The following is a 16,558-nucleotide window of genomic DNA, read 5'->3' as shown; positions in this document are numbered from 1 at the left end:
CCCCCCCCCCCCCCCCCCCCCCCGGGGAACAGTGACTCTGGTCTATGAACTTGAAGACAAGAAGGCTTTTGAGCTGAGTCATTGCAGTGACTCAGCGCCAACTCACCCGGGGCGAGTTCAGACGCTATGCGTTTGCTGCTGTATCCCCTGTACAAGATCTGTTTACCTGCACCTTTGAAATGGAATAACAGACTCTTTCTCACATCAAAAGCCATTGTTACCCCATCTGCCGCAGAAGTACCTGGTGAAAAGGAGAACAGCTTAGAGCAGACGAAACTAGGTTTGAATGGGTATGATATATGTCAGAGTAGAATTAAAGTGCCCGTGGGAACGTCTGACGTAGCTATCATAAACCTTGCATGAATGTTAGTTCCTCCTGAGTAGAAAAGAAGATCTTCCGGCATCTTGTACTGAACTTTAAAACCAGCCCACAGGTATGGTAGAAACACTTCTGAAACAAAATTTAAAGGCAAACTACCTTTCTTATAGCTGATAGTAAAACAGAATCACCTGGCTGCAAAATAATTATATTTGTTATAGCTTGCTTATTATATAAATATAGTTAAGAGTTTCATTTATTTATTTATTTTTTTTTTCAACGTTTTATTTATTTTGGGGACAGAGAGAGACAGAGCATGAACGGGGGAGGGGCAGAGAGAGAGGGAGACACAGAATCGGAAACAGGCTCCAGGCTCTGAGCCATCAGCCCAGAGCCTGACGCGGGGCTCGAACTCACGGACTGTGAGATCGTGACCTGGCTGAAGTCGGACGCTTAACCGACTGCGCCACCCAGGCGCCCCAAGAGTTTCATTTATTACACAAACTGCTGTATATAGCAGTTGTGTGTCACCAGCTTTACGTCTGAAATAAGGGTACCTTTCACATACTTAAATGATGTACTTATCATAAACCTTATCATACTGGCAACCACTATTAAAATTAGAAGGTACGTGCAGACTTACTGAAAACACTGTATATTCTTTTGGGCAAGTTCAACGTAACGATGTGGGTTTATTAGACGCCTGTGTTTAGAAGAACCCATTCATGGCAACAGGTGGGCCGGTGGGCTGGAAAGAAACAGGAGAAGCGCACATACCTTTGCCCTGAGGCTACCAGGAAGAGTTCTGATATTTCCCATCACCGTTACTTTTTTTCCCTGCATTTCATCATAAGAATTTTCAAACAGGCACCAAAATTAAAAAAAAACATACAGTGAATGCCCATATGCTCACCCCCAACCCCAGAGCTACAATGAGCATTTCTCTCTAGTTTATTATAAACTGATCTAATGCATCTTTTGCTCCATTAATCGATTTTGTATTTAGATGTATCTCAAACTAAGTCGTGGACATCGGTGCACTCACCTCTAAGTACTTTAGGACGCGTATGTTAAAAATGAGATGAGACAAAAAACCCAACTGAGATTAGGGCTCTTATTTCTTATTGGGAGGGCAAATTTACGTAAAGCGAAATGTAAGAATTCAACGAGTACACCTGTGTAACTCGAATCTCTATCAAGATCCAAAACGTTACCATCACTCCCAAATCCCCTCATGCCCTTACCTAGGCAGTCTCCACTGCCAACTCCATGGAGGCAACCACCAATTATTTTTCCTCATAGATCAGTGTTGCCTGTTGGAGAATTAACATGAATCGGATCATACAGTATACACTCCCTCGTGTAACTCTCCTGTCACTCAGTATAATGCTGTTCATGCTTACCCCCATTGTTGAACATATAGTGTCTTTGAACTGCCGAGTACTATTCCATGGCAAGAACACATCACAGTCGGTTTACCCATTTTCCTATTGACTGACACCGGGGCTGTTGCCAGTTTTGGGCTATTCCGAATGCGGTTGCTAAAAACAGTCCTGTACGAGTTGGTTTACTTTGCCTATGTCTGTGTGGGTACACATAGGTTTTTATTTATCTCAGGTAAATACCCAAGAGTGAATTACTGTATCATATAGTAGGTATATATTTAGTTTCATAAAAAAGCTGGCAGATCTTTTTCCAAAGTGGTTGTGCCATTTTATTCCACATCCTTGCCAATGTTTGGTGTATCTCAGTTTGCATTTCTTTGATGACTAATGATGTTGGATACTGTCCTACACATATTTATTGTTCATTTATCTTCCTTTGTGAAATGTCTGTTCAGATATTTTGCCCATTTTTCAATAAGGCAATTTGTCTTCTTTTTTATTGAGTTATAGGATCTTTATGTATTCTGAATATAATTCCTTTGCCCCGTATATATTTTGTGAATATTTCTCCCAGGCTGCAGCTTGCGCATTCATTTTTCCCATAGTATCTTTTGGTGCGAATAAGATCTTAATTTGAGGCAGTAGTTTCTTTTATGGGTATTTATTTCTGTGTCTTACCTAAGAAATTTTTGTTGCCTACCCTCCCCACCAAGTTGTGAAAATATTATCCTATTTTTTTCTAGAAGCTTGATAGTTTTATGTTTTATGTTGAAACCTAATATCCATTTTTTTGGTGGGGTATGAAATAGTCTTTGTTGAAAAGCCTTGCCCTTCTCCATCAGATTTTTCTGATGTTTTTTGCTGAAATTAGATAAGTACGTAAGTCTAATTCTATTTCTGGACTTTCTTTTCTGATCTATTGATACATTTATCTATTCTTATGCTAGTACTATACTGTCTTAATTATTATGGCTTTGTAGTGAAACTTAAATCAAATATGCAAGTTCTCCAATTTTGTTCTCCTTTTTTTCAAGATTGCTTTGAATATTATAGGTCCTTTTCATTTCCATGTAAATTTTAGAATCAGCTTGTCAATTCCTACTCCCCCCCCCACCCCCCCAAAAAGCCTGGTGAGATTATGATTGGATCTTATTAAATTTGTAGATCAATTTTCAGTAATTCACATATTGAAACATTGCATATTCCAATACATGCATGTGGTGTATCTCTCCATATATTCAGTTCTTTAAAAATTTTTCTTACCAAGGTTTTGTAGTTTTTAATGTACAAATCCTATACATGTTTTCAAAATTTATTCCTAAGTATTTCATTTTTTATGTTATCATAAAAGAAATTATATTTAAAAATTTCATTCTCTAATTGCTGCTAGTATATACAAATACAACTAACATTTGTGGATTGACCTTGTACTCCACAATCTTGCTAAACTTATTTATTGATTATAGTCGCTATTTTTCATAGGCTTCTTAGGATTTTATACATAGACATTCATGTGTGAACAGAGTTCTTTCTCTCCAGTCTGTTTGGGTTATTTTCGTTTCTTGTTTTATCACATGGGTTAGGACCTCTAGTAAATGTTGAATAGAAGTGGAGAGAGGCAGCATACTTGCCTTATTCCCGATCTTAGAGAGAAACCAATATTTACCATTATGTATAATATTAATTGTAGGTTTTTAATGGATGCCCTTTATAAGATTGAGGAGATACCTTTTTATTTCTAATTTGCTGAGTTAAAAAAAGTCACAATGATGCTGAATTTGTCATATGACTTTTTCTGATCCATTGACATAATCATGCAGTTTTTCTTCTTCTTTCTGTCAATATGGTGAATTACATCAATAGGTTTCTTTGGAATTTAAACTAACCTTGTATTCTTGGAATAAATCTCACTAGGCCACGATGTAACTTCTTTGGTACAAAAATTTTCACCTGTATATATGTCCTGTCTTTATCAGGTTTTAATAACAGGTTATGCTAGCCTCATAACATGAATGGGGAACTGTTTGTTTGTTTGTTTTCTGTATTCTACAGTAGTTTGTGTAAGATTGGTATTCATCGTTTCCTGAAATGTTTGATACAATTTACCAATGAAATTATCTGGGCCTATAGCTTTTTTTGTGGGGCTGTTTTCCATGCCATATTTAATTCAGGTTTCTCAACCCTGGCACTATGGACATTTTTGACTGGATAATTCTTTGTTGGGGGAGGCTGTTTGATTCGTTGCAGGATGGTTAGGGCCAAACCTGCCCTCTATCCATTAGATACTAATAGCTCTCCCTCACCCAGTTGTGACACCAAAAATGTCTCTATACATTTCCAAGTATCCTCTAGGGAATAAAATCACTCCTGGTTGAGAATTACATTTGACCTATAGTTTAAAGATATATCTGAGCTCACTGAATTTTCTTTTAATACCTTTTAAAATATGCATTTAGATCTATAAATTTCCCTTAACATTACCTTAGCTGTGCTCTGCAAATTTTTATGTATAGTATTTTAATTATAATTACTTTAGGGGTATTTTTAATTTTCCTTGTGATTTCTTCTTTGGCCATGGGTATGTGGGTATGTTTTAATTTCCAAATGCTTTGGAATTCTCTAGAAATCATAACATTCCTGGTTTGCAATTTAATTCTATTGTGGGAGAATATATTCTTTTTTCTTTAATGTCTATTTATTTATTTTGAGAGAGACAGAGAGAGCATGAGCAAGGGAGGGGCAGAGAGAGAGGGCAAGAGAAAATCCTGAGTGGGCCCGGCATTGTCAGTGCAGAGCCTGACATGGGGCCCAATCCCATGAACCGTGAGATCATGACCTGAGCCGAAATCAAGAGTCAGATGCCTAATCGACTGAACCACCCAGGCGCCCCTGTTGCGAGGGGATATAGTCTGTAAGATTGCGATCTTAAAATGTATTGAGACTTGTGTTTATGGACCAACATTTGGTCTTTCTTGGTGAATATACCATGATCTCTTGAAAAAAAAATCAAATTCTGTAATTGTTGGATGTGGTATTCTATACATGTTAATTCAATTAAGATGGTTGATAGTGTTAAGTTTCCCATGTATTTACTGATTATTTTGGTCTACTTATTCTATCAGTCGCTGAAAGACGGGTGTTAAAATCTCTATGATTGTGAGTTTATTTATTTCTCTATTTAGTCCTGTTGACTTTTGATTCATGTATTTTGAATTTCTCTTGTTAGGTAGATACACATTTACGTTGTCATGGCTTCTGTATAAATAGATTCTTTTATCATTATGAAATATCCCTCTTTGTCTCTGTTCATACCGTTTGTTTTGAAGTCTACTTTATTTGATATTAATATAGCCACTTCAGCCTCATTGTGCTTACTGTTTGCTCACTGGTATTGTTCTTTTGTAAGTAGAAATAATACTATGATATTTTATATTTATACTGCATTACTTATGAACAGATTTAGCTTCTATGTTCTCCTTTGATCTCCACAGCAATCTTATGAGAACATGATGCTGTTATCTGCATTTTACAGAGATGAAACTGAGTCCACAGGGATTAAGTGACTTTTCTAAGAGCACAGTGCTTAGTGAGTCCTGTTCTGTCAACTGATAAGTGAGGGCAAATGTAGGAAGCATATGTGAGAAGGTGGTCCATTTTCTATCATCTAAAGCCATGGATGCTCACAGTTCCTCTCCAGGGTTCCAGGCTGACGCTAAAGAAACAGCTTTTGGTCATAACGGCAGTGAGGGGTGCCTGGGTGGCTCAGTCGGTTAAGTGTCCAACTTCGGCTCAGATGGTGACATCGCGGTTCATGAGTTCCAGCCCTGTGTCAGGCTCTGTGCTGACAGCTCAGAGCCTGGAGCCTGCTTTGGATTCTGTGTCTCCCTCTTTCTGCCCCTCCCCCACTCAGGCTCTGTCTGTCTCTGTCTCTCTCTCAAATATAAACATTAAAAAAATAAAAATAAAATAAAATAAAGGCAGTAAATATCGTCGCCATAGGGTGAATGGAATCAATAAGATCTCTGAGCATCAAAGGACAGGCTGGGCTGGGAACATTACTGTCACAAGACGCATTTGATGAGCATCATCTCTCTGTCTCCATTTTTTGTTAGAGGTAGTACAGTTTGGCCTGGAAATAGAAGGATAGATCAGATGCTCTCTGGTTGGCCACCCGCCCTGAGATCCCATGACTCCTTCTTATGGAGGCCATAAGAAAAGCTGATGTCTCAGATTGCCACTCACAAGGGGAAACTGGCCTCTCTGAGGGACCCTTTGCTTTCTTCTCACTTGGCAGTCTAAGCCCCAGGTGGCCAAGCTGTTGGCCTCCCTGGGGCTTGTATGCTCCAGCTGGACCTGGGAGCTCAGCTATGCAAATGCCAGTTATGAGTTTGTATTTGTGCCGACCTTACCTTTTGCTTTGGAACCTCCAATGCCCACATGCCTGCCAGTAGGAAATCTGTCTAGTGAGCTTGGGCAATTGTTTGTTTGTTTGTTGCTTGTCTTTTGTTCAAGTGGTAAATTTTATAGCTCATAGATATGAACTTGGTGATTTTAGTAAATATCCCTAGCTTTGTTACACTGATTTCTGTAACACAAAACGCACTTTGCCTTTGTTCGTTACCTAGTCCGCTTAAACCACTTGCTGTCCTCAATATAAACCGAAGACTTTTCTGCTTCTGTGTCCCTGACATGCTCTTTCTCTCTGGTTGACTCACCCCCAATGTCAAGTTCAAATACCACCTTTCTGAGAACCCCCACCGCCTTGTCAGTCAGAGTAAATGACTCTGAGCTCCTGGGGCCCGTTGGAGGAATCTCCCGCCCTCAGTGAGCCCCAAGGATCCCCTGGAGGAAACACATTCCCCTTCAAGAGGTATGGGAAGGCAGAGTTCGGGCTTCAAACCAGCTGTAAGGGCAAACCCGCAAGCCCACTGGGTGAGTCCCATGCCCGTCACACCCATCCTGAGTGGTCACCGTCTGCTCATCAAGTTATCAAGTCCTGGGAAACTTCGCATTGATCAGCAGTGTCTGTTTTCAATCTGGAGCTGGATGGAAAGGGTTAAGCGGTTGGGCAATTCCCCTGTGGCTTGGTTATTTCTGGAGAATCCTGGCACAAGTAATTTGCATAATGCAGACTTATCTCCTGGATGATGCGGTGCCCGTGCGATCCCAATGCAAACGAACTCCAGCTGTATTAACGTCCAGGTTTAGGGGGCTGAGTGCAGCCTTCCTGGGAGCCCTTGCAGGAGATCACTCTTGCCCTTTCCAGCCCCAGGGACCGTCAAGTACAGGCAGAGGTGAGAACTGTGCCGGTGGCTCCCACTTCCTCCTCAGCACATGGGGCTAGGGGGACAGTCAGGAGTTCGAAAGGGGCAGAGATCTGAGAGGCTCTTCAGCCTGGTCCCAGGCCACTCCTCCATTTGTGGGCTGCATCCTGGCCACGCAGGTGCTCGGCGTCATCTTCTCCTGTGGTCCCACAAGGCTTGTTATGAATTAATAAACCCTGCACAGTGTTATAATGTTCTAGGCTCTGCTCTAAGTACCTCATGGGTAGTAACTCATTTCATACTACGGTAACCTCAGCGGTCTTGCCCTAGAGTCTCCGACTGCCTGAGAGCTGGTCTATGAGGTCAGATGGATCTAGTTTCAAACCCTGATTCTGTCACTTAGTCGCCATGTGACCAAGGGCACGTTGGTTGCTGCCTCTCTGCCCTAGTTTCTCCATCTATAAAATGGGTTCTCAAAGGATTACCTTGAAGATTAGATGAGTATATGCACTCGTAATACACAAAGCACTTATCCTAGGGCCTGGTGTCTTGAGTGACAGGTGGCACCGGGGAAGAACGAGAGAGAAAACCTGACGTCTCAGAGATCCGTCTCTGTGGCCTATGGGATCCGACACCAAAACATTCTCCCCTGAATAGAAGACCATATCCAGCGTTCTAGAGGCGTGTGGCTCTTCTCTGTCACAGAGCTCTGGAACTCGTGATCTCCTGCCCGGGGAGGGGTGGAAGGGAGTGTGAGACGGCAGCGAATCAGAGCTATTACCAGAAGGGTCTTAGGATGCGGCGCAAACTGAAAACTCGGTCTTGAGCATTTGTGCTTCTGATTAGATTCACTTGTCTGCCAGGGGCTGTGGGGTGGAGGCGGGAGGGGGAGAGAGAAACCTCTGACTCACACCGGCAGAGCAGGGGACCTGCCTGGGGGAGTCACAAGTGCCCCCCCTCCTTACTGTAGTGAGCTCTGCCATGAGAAACCCTCCTCCCAAGGGACACTCTGATGACCTCTGCCAACAAAGAGACCTAGGGCGTGGGATCACCCCTTCCTCATCTCCTGGGAGATAATCGTAATCTATTCTTGCCCCTTTAGCAGGGTGCGTAGTGGGGAAATCAGGGGTCCCAGGCAGGGGGCTGGCATGTTCCTAGGGAAGACACAGCATAGAGGTCCGGGTCGTAGATGGCACAGAATAGCCTGAGGGCCCCGAGCAACTGGGCAAGCTTGGACTGAGGGTAACATCTGCCCTCTGAAGATTTCACTTCAGGCTAGTCCTTTCTTTTAGGTCTGGCATTCTTGGACTCCCTCAGACCTTGCAGGCCCTGGCCCTGGATGGGGAGGGCCTGGATGGTCAGCAGCCTCAAGCACAGGCATCAGGGATCTGCGCCCGGGCCTTTCACACCCCCCCCCACGGAACCTGCCAGGAGAAAGTTAATGAGTGATTTATTAAGTCACACAGGTGACATTCCTGCTATTCACCTCCCAAACCCAGATGGCTGAAGGAGACTTTTATTTAGGGTTTAACAGTCAGACAAACGATTTTGCTAATGTAAGTATTTAAAACACAGATTTGGATTTTACATAAGTTAGAGCAGTTTCTTTGCAGAGATGACTCAAGGAAATCTCCTTGGCATGTAGCACAGCAGGTAAATCCCAGCCTGGATGCACAGCTCCCCGGGGACCAGGTTTCCACCAGATCAAGATAAGGCAGGTAGAGCTATTACCAATATTTAATCAGGATACATAGCATTCGGCTCTGTAAAGGCAACGCTCGGGACGTGTGCTTGTAGACTCTGGCTAAGTGCCAAGGAAAGTATTAGTCCCTCCCTCGCTTGAAGGGTAAGATTACAGAGTTATTTGGCCCCGAAGCCAGTCACTGGAATTCAGATGGATATGTTGTGCCGAACAGCAGCCCTGCTTCCCCGGACTCCTACATCCTTAACAGCCCTGCTGTGGTTCTGGGTCTGTGCTGGGCTGGGATAGACAGAGCCTGGTCTAGCCTCACTCTCTGTAGAAAGCCCCCTACCCCACCACTCTCCTAATTGGACCTTTCCAGCCACCCCCTCATTATTGTCCTGGCTTTCTCGGTCCACCTTCCCTGCTCAGCCAGCGCTCAGCACAGTCAACCGAGTGGTGTTCTTACAGGAAGGAAGAAATGCTCTCTTTCAGTTCTTATATTTGCCCCTTTCTATTTCCAAATGCCGTCTTCTAGGGATCCGATTTCCCTGGGGGTGAACTCCTGCCCTCAGAGCTAAGGGGATCAGCCATGTTGGGGAAAGGATGTCAGATGAGTCCTGGGTCTTGGGGACCTGCTTCCGTAAACATCCTCTGACCTCCACAGACAAGAGCTCTCATGCCTGTTCCCCATCCAGCTTCCCTGTTGGCTGTCACTTGTCCTGCCGTTTCTTCTCCTCTGGTGTGTGTGTGTGTGTGCGCGCTGGGGGTGAGGCACGAGCTCTGGATATTTCCCTGATAGAAATCCTGCAGCTGTGATGAGACATTTAGTGATCGCCAGTAGGTCTCTGCCAGTTCCAGGGCAGAAGTCACAGTTCCTCAGAGGTCATCAGGAACCAAACGAGTTGCCAGTATTACTTATCACTTAATGCTCTAGGCACAGAGTTGAGTGCTTACTCCATTACCTCATTTAATTCCTCCCTACACCTTCTGAGCTAAGTGCTAGTATCAGCTTTGTTTTATAGAAAAGGCTGAAGAGACGCAGAGAGGTTAAGTAAACTTATTTTAGGTCACACAGCTATTGAGTGGCCAAATCAACGTGGAAGCCAAGATCTGACCCTACGCTGCATCCTTGAACACCATATGTTACCGTTTCTCTAATGTAAATAATCAAAGCGACTTTATTTTAAATTTTCTATAGGGGCGCCTGGGTGGTGCAGTCGGTTAAGCGTCCGACTTCAGCCAGGTCACGATCTCGCGGTCCGTGAGTTCGAGCCCCGCGTCAGGTTCTGGGCTGATGGCTCGGAGCCTGGAGCCTGTTTCCGATTCTGTGTCTCCCTCTCTCTCTGCCCCTCTCCCGTTCATGCTCTGTCTCTCTCTGTCCCAAAAAATAAATAAAAAACGTTGAAAAAAAATAAATTTTCTATAATTGCATAAGCAGCGCACGGACACATTATTCTTGTGGAAAAATTAAGACGGCTCAGAAAAAGCTGCAATCCCCTATTTTTGTGTCACTTTTCCCCATTCCGGTGGTAATTATTGTCAGTTTGGCTAATTCAGAGCTTTTTCTAGCTCACATTCATGTTAAGTAAATGCAGAGAAAGCATCAGCATCCCTCATTATCCGCGAATACACGGAATGGTGTTTACAAGCGTCGTTTTCGAGATTCTCTCACTTCACAATATGTCTTGACCCTCTTTCCATGTACACATAGCAGATGCATTCATCCCTGTCTGCCACTGCCTGGAGTTTCCCGTTGTGGGTACGTAAGCCGTAGTTGTCTGGTTCCTCTGTTGTTTGTTGTTTGTTTGTTGGTGAACAGTTGGTGAACGTTTGTTACCCAATTTCCACCACCATGATGTTTTAACCAAGATCCTTGAACATGGATATATGAAGCATTGATGACAATGGTCATTAGCTACAGGAAGGAAATGATGACAGGGGAGACTCAGAGGTGTCTTTCCTGGGAAATCTTTAAGGATGGCAAGCTCACACCTGGACTGGACCCAGGAGCCATCCTCCGGGAGCAGAGGACTGGATGACAGGGTATTAGTGACCAGTCGATTTCAGAGCAGGGCCGTAAAGCCACAAGCCATGACCTTGACTTTGACCAGCCAGCCTAGGAGGGGTGGAAGGCCAAATAGCATGGACATTCATCACTTTTTATGAGAATTACAAATTCGCAAGAAATGCTCTTGTGCTTTTGAAATGTCAACTCTTTGCCTTTGAAGTGTCTTAACTTTGCAACCCTAACTTCTCTCACATTTTGTATGGCAAATGTGCGGGCGTCTAGACCACCGAGGTAATGCCGATAAAGTAGTAATGCTTTCATTCGGTGGGTTTTATTTTCCTATCAGCATTGCACAGTCATCTTAGCTCTGACCTTCACTCGGTATGAGTAACTTTGAGAAAATGGTGGAACTGTCTTAAGTGTCAATCCTTTGTAAAGATTGGATGACAATCATGTCTGTAAGAAAAGCTAATGACTATGGAACACCTAAAATGCACCAGACATTGTGGTTATTTTTTTGGAAATGTTCATTTGTTTGTTTATTGAGAGAGAGAGAGAGACATGGGGGAGGGGGAGAGAGAGAGACTCCCAAGCAGGCTCCTTGTTGTCAGCATGAGATCACGCTCACAAACTGTGAGCTCATGACCCGAGCAGAAATCAAGAGTCCGCCGTTTAACCGCCTGAGCCACCCAGGCGCCCCCAGATGTGGTGCTTGTTACTCACTTCACATGTGTGATTGGGTTATTACCTAATTTAATGCCACAGCAAGTAGAAGTAGGTGGTGGTCCCTGGAGGCAAATCTGGGTTGAAATCCACTAGCAGTGTAGCCTTGGGAAAATGACCTAGTGTCTCTGTGGCTCAGGAAGTTTTGCTGAGAAGGGTAAAGGACTGACAAACCAGACTCCAGAAACAGCCCATGGGCTTTCGGTGTGAGAAGTCCCTCCACCCCCAGCCGTGATGCCCCCACCAGGTGCTACCCTGATGTTGGGCTGGAAGCCAGGGAGGTAAAGGCCTTCGTGACAACCTAGGTAAATATAACCATGACAGCAATAACTGACCCCACCTGCCAGGGCTGGGCCAGCTCTCCCGAGGAGTGGCCTTCTCTTGGGCCTGGTAGATGGCACCAGTGTGGACAATCCTTGGCTTGAGAAGAAGCAAAGGGGGGTCATACATTCCAGAGGGAGGTGGGGCCAGGGGGGTTATTTTAAGGAATTGGCTCATTTGATTAAGGAGGCTGGCAAATCCAAAATCTGCAGAGTGGGTCAGCAGGCTGGAGATCGGGGAAGGGCCGATGTTGCATTTCAAGTCTGGAGGCCAGGGAAGAACTGATGAGAATGGACACTGAGGCACAGAGAGGTGAAGGAACTTGCCCAAAGGCAAACAGCAGGGAGAAGAAGAGCCAAACTTTGAACCCCGGCAGTCTTTTCTTCAGAGCCTATGCCCCTAGCGGCTCTATAGTCTGTGGCCTTTGTATAATGAGGCTATTAGTGTATCTGTTCCCTTGTTGAATGCTCGTGAGGTTAAAAGAAGGCACGTAATGTGCATGGTGACTGGCAAAGAGGAGACACTCAGTGCTTGCTAACTCTGTTCTCTTTGCTCTCTTCTGTTACGAAAACTGAGGCACGTGCCCCCAGACAGCCTGGTCGCTATTACCATTTGACTCAGATCCCTGTGCAGCCAGGAATGGATTTTTAGCCGGTGGAGAATGCTGCATGTGCATGTGTGAAGCTGGGCGGCCCGCGGCTGCGGCACCTGCATTCCTCTGTGTGTCTCCAAGTCAGACTGGGGCCGAGCCCTCAACAGGGCAGAAGCTTGGAGAGAGATCACAGGGCTTGAGGCTGACCTGGAAAGCCCAGGGCCCTGCAGCTAGCAGGGAGATTAGGGGCTGGGAGGCTTCAGGGGCCTTTATGAGGGTGCCCTTTGTCCTGGACTGTGGCCTTGGCATGCACCCAACCCCTGTTTCTGCTGCCAGACGCCAGGCACGATCGGGAGGACAAGGAACCAGTCAGACGATGATCCCTGAGGCCACCACACCTGACCCTCTGCCCCTGTTATCAGTCCATCTGACTTGAGACCCAAGATGAAACAGTTGAGCCGTCTGGCTGTGGCACGTGCGAATGATACTCCCGTCCATGTCTGCAGGCTGCGCACACTGGCCCCTGTGGGGTAAGTGACCAAGTGCAATGAGGCAAGCTCTGGGGCCAGCAGGCCTGGGTTCAAATCCTGACTCCATTTACTAACATTATGACACTCGTCGAGTCACTTTCCCTCTTCAAGCCTCAGTTTCTTCATCTGTAAAATGGGGGTTGTATTACTGATCTTTGAGCTGCTGGTTGGTTCAGTGAAAGGTGCTCACATATGTCAAAGGTCTTGGCCCCAAACAGGAGTTCCTTTCTTCTTGTCTGTCCTTGGAATCACTCCTTTTCTGATTAAGACGTTGGTCCTGAGGTTACCTTCTCTGACAATCTGCTGTCTTCCTTGAGACTACAAGCACGAGGAGGGTCCAAATCACCCTGGGCTGGCCCCATACGTGGGGCCTGGGCATAGAGTGACTGACAAAGCCAGGCCAGGGTCCCCGCCCAACAGTCTTGAGAAGGGGAGGCCCGTTTGGCTGAGACCCGGACAGTGGTGACAGTCCCCCTGCAGGGAAAACACCCCAAACTGCTGGGGTGGATGAATTCTTGTACATTTCAATTATATCTCCTGGGAACGTGTCTCAGCTGGCTCTGATTGATTTATTTTGGCTTTCAAGTTATAGCACACGAATTTCTGAGTTTCAAAGCCCTCTAGCCAATATGCAAATGGTTTTAATTCGAGGTGTAACAGACAGGTGGAATTAACACTCAAAAGCCAGCACTTTCTTGGTAGTTCCTGCCACAGAGCTGATCACTAAAAAGCAACATTATTTTTTCTTGTAGAAATCGTAGGGGTCTCTTCTATCCCGTGGTTCTTTTAGGCTGTGGTGTTAAAGAGAAAAATCACTTAAGGAGAAAATTCTAAGAAGAAGGAATTTTTTTCCTTGTTTTTGAATACAATACCCTGTTTTCTGTGTGTGGGTGTAGCACGAGTGGGTTGGGGGCTGTCGTTCGAACGACAGTTGGGTCCATCCTGGATCAGAGAGGAAGATGTCAGGCAAATCTGGGACTCCCCCCAGAATTTGTTTTGGTCCTTCCTTGTCTATTTTTCCTTTTTTTCCCCCCGTTATTTCTTTGCGGGTTTTTTTGTGGGACGTTCTGGTCCAACAGAATAGATCGTGAGTAAGTAATGGGAATTGAGATAATGGTTAAAAGCACGAGCTTTAGAGCTGGACAGATGTGGATTCACATCCTGATTTTTTCCACTTCCTGTCCTTGTGACCACGGGCACTTCGTTTGACCACCCGAACCCACAGGTAACTTGGTTACCTACAGAATGGAGAACAGCACCTGCTTCATGTTGCCAGGACGAAATACATAATTATGTACATCATACAGCACCCCATCCTTAAAAAGACTCTCACACAACGTTCAGTTCTTTGTGGAATGTGTTGCCAACGAACTTAGGAGCCCAATGCACCAGCAACTGCTGAGTGCTCTGTGGGGAGGTAAGAGAAAGGCTGGCCTTGTGTTTCGGCTCTAAGATCTGGGAAAGAGAGGACTCACACGCGACTGGAACAAGACGACGGATCCAAGCCGGGGCGCGACAAGATGGTAAGTTGAATGAGGCGGGTGGTGATAGGAACTGAAATTCAGGGAAGGAAGCCCCTAGAAGGGAGGAGGTGCCTGGCACTTCCTGAGCACTTACCATGTGCCCTGCAGCCTCCGTTCTTGTCAGAGCCCTGGGAGGTGGGCATTTTTACTCCCATTTTATTCGCAAAAGGGCACTGAGGCTCAGAGGCATGGAGTGACCTGTCCGAGGCCCTCCAGCCAGAAGCGGCTGGGTGGCAATGGAGTGTGTACCATGGCGGACAGGCTTGAGCTGACCTTGAAGGAAGGGTAGGGTTCAGAGAGGCAGAGGCTTGGTTTGCTGCCTTCTCGGCTGTGGGAATGTGCCTCACTGGGAAGCGCTGGGGCGCGAGGAGGCCCTCTGGGGACACACCGCCGGGCTTGTCGTGGCTGGCAGGCTGTGGACATCTGTGCCAACCAGTCCTGGCAGGTAGAGACCACATACGGCTTTTGCCCCGCCACAGCCCGGCGGCGAAACCTGACTCGCATCTTGGACACGCAAGGTGCCCGGCATTTGCCTTCTTATCAGGCTGGGCACATGCCACGGCCAAGTGGCCACCCGGGCCGCCCCTGTCGGGGTAGATCCACTTCGCGCTGTGTGGGCGTTTGCACCGCCCGGCCTTCGGGTTTTGCATTTTTGAGGGTTTCGCCTGTGGCTGCAGGGGGTGGGGCGGGCAGGAGGGCTGGGTGCTCGCTCTTGAGCACCAACCAGGCTTAGGGCGTCCAGGGACGGGCCCGGTCACGGTGTAAGAGGGGCTGGTTTGAATCCTGCCCGTCTTTCTTGGTCGTATGCCCTTGGGCAGGCCACCCGGCCTCTCTAGGCCTTCTCTTCCTTACCATAAAATGGGAATGGCAACAGATATTAACCTTCAGTTTCATTTTGAATATCAGATATTATAAAGAGCCTGCTCTCCCTTGCCAGGTGCCCCGTAAAATGAATAATCATTATTTTCAGGGGTGTTAGCTGCTTCTGGATCAGGGAGAGCTCTGAACTCTAGAAGAGTGCTCAGAGAGGAGGGTCCAGGGAAGAGGGCAAGGGGGAAATGGTGCTCCGTATGAACAGGTGGAAACCCGTGTTTCACAGATTGTTCAAAAAGGCCACGTGATTGTGACACAGCGTTGCCCCGAAAAGGTCACAGCTGCGCTCAAACAGGGCTTGAGGAGGGTGTAGTTCACACGGGCTCGTCCAGTCGGCAACTGTAGCAACCACAAAGTGCAGACACAGGCGTGTGCTCCTTGCCCGTCAGATCCAGGGCTCGGTGGAGAGAACACAGTGCGTGTCAAACACCCTGGATTTAACTGCCACTTGCCACCGTGTGACAAGTTCCTTCTGCCCTCTCTGACCCTTTCTCACGCCTGGAGCCTGTGTCCCTTCACCCCTCCAGTCCCCTTGGCATTTACAAGAGCCCTGTCAGGTTGGCATTGTTACAATTATTATGATGATGAGCAAACGAGTGCAGACCGCTTAAGAGACTTGCCCAAGGTCACTTCTAAGAAAGCCAGAGTGAGAACGAGGTGTCACGCTGGGATTGAGCCTCCTGTGTTGAAAACCTCTCCGCCAAGGGGCGCCTGGGTGGCTCAGTCGGTTAAGCGTCTGACTTCGGCTCAGGTCATGATCTCGGGCTTCGTGGTTCGAGCCCTGCGTTGGGCTCTGTGCTACCAGCTCGGAGCCTGGAGCCTGCTTCGGATTCTGCATCTCCCTCTCTCTCTGCCCCTCCCCTGCTCATACTCCCTCTCTCTCTCTCTCTCGCTGCCTCTCTCAAAAATAAATAATAAAGACTAAAAAAATTTTTTTTAAAAAAAGAAAACCCCTCAGCCAGGACCCCTGGGACCCTATCGAAGAAGTTCTGGGCCAGTGGAGACCCTGAGCCTGTCCTTTGGCATCGTAATCGCTGCGTTTTTCCAAACTAAATTCCTGTTCTCTGGTGATACCAGCTGGATATTTGCATACTCTATCTCTGAGAACAATCTCAGGCCAAAACTCTGACATTTTACGAGAGGTTGGCTAATTATATGAGGCACCATTGGTCTGCTGCCACGGAACAGTTAGGGTAGAGTGACTATTTCAGAGGGTTGTAAAAATTCCCTGGACAGTTATTGCCAAAAAAGCTCTCAGTGGACTGCACAGTGTTTTTATGGAGACATTTTTTGGAAGGGTGGGTCTGGCTTTAGGGAGCGTCTCTAAAGAATAGTC

At 46.2% G+C, this 16,558-nt stretch overlaps 1 long non-coding RNA gene across 1 annotated transcript in view; it reads right to left on the bottom strand.

The window, feature by feature from the left end:
* LOC121035365 (uncharacterized) overlaps positions 1-228 on the bottom strand; it is a 7,250-nt gene extending 7,022 nt beyond the window's left edge. Inside the window, exon 1 of the long non-coding RNA XR_005792850.1 lies at positions 107-228. This is a non-coding gene — a long non-coding RNA (uncharacterized LOC121035365). The remainder of the gene's footprint in view (positions 1-106) is intronic.
* Positions 229-16,558: the final 16,330 nt, after the last annotated feature.

This window comes from Herpailurus yagouaroundi, unplaced genomic scaffold (genome assembly GCF_014898765.1).
Source record: "Herpailurus yagouaroundi ecotype Mexico unplaced genomic scaffold, PumYag 161, whole genome shotgun sequence".
Taxonomy (NCBI): Eukaryota; Metazoa; Chordata; class Mammalia; order Carnivora; family Felidae; genus Herpailurus; species Herpailurus yagouaroundi.
The sequence above is the reverse complement of the archived record's forward strand: the minus strand, read 5'-3'. Positions and strand labels throughout refer to the sequence as shown.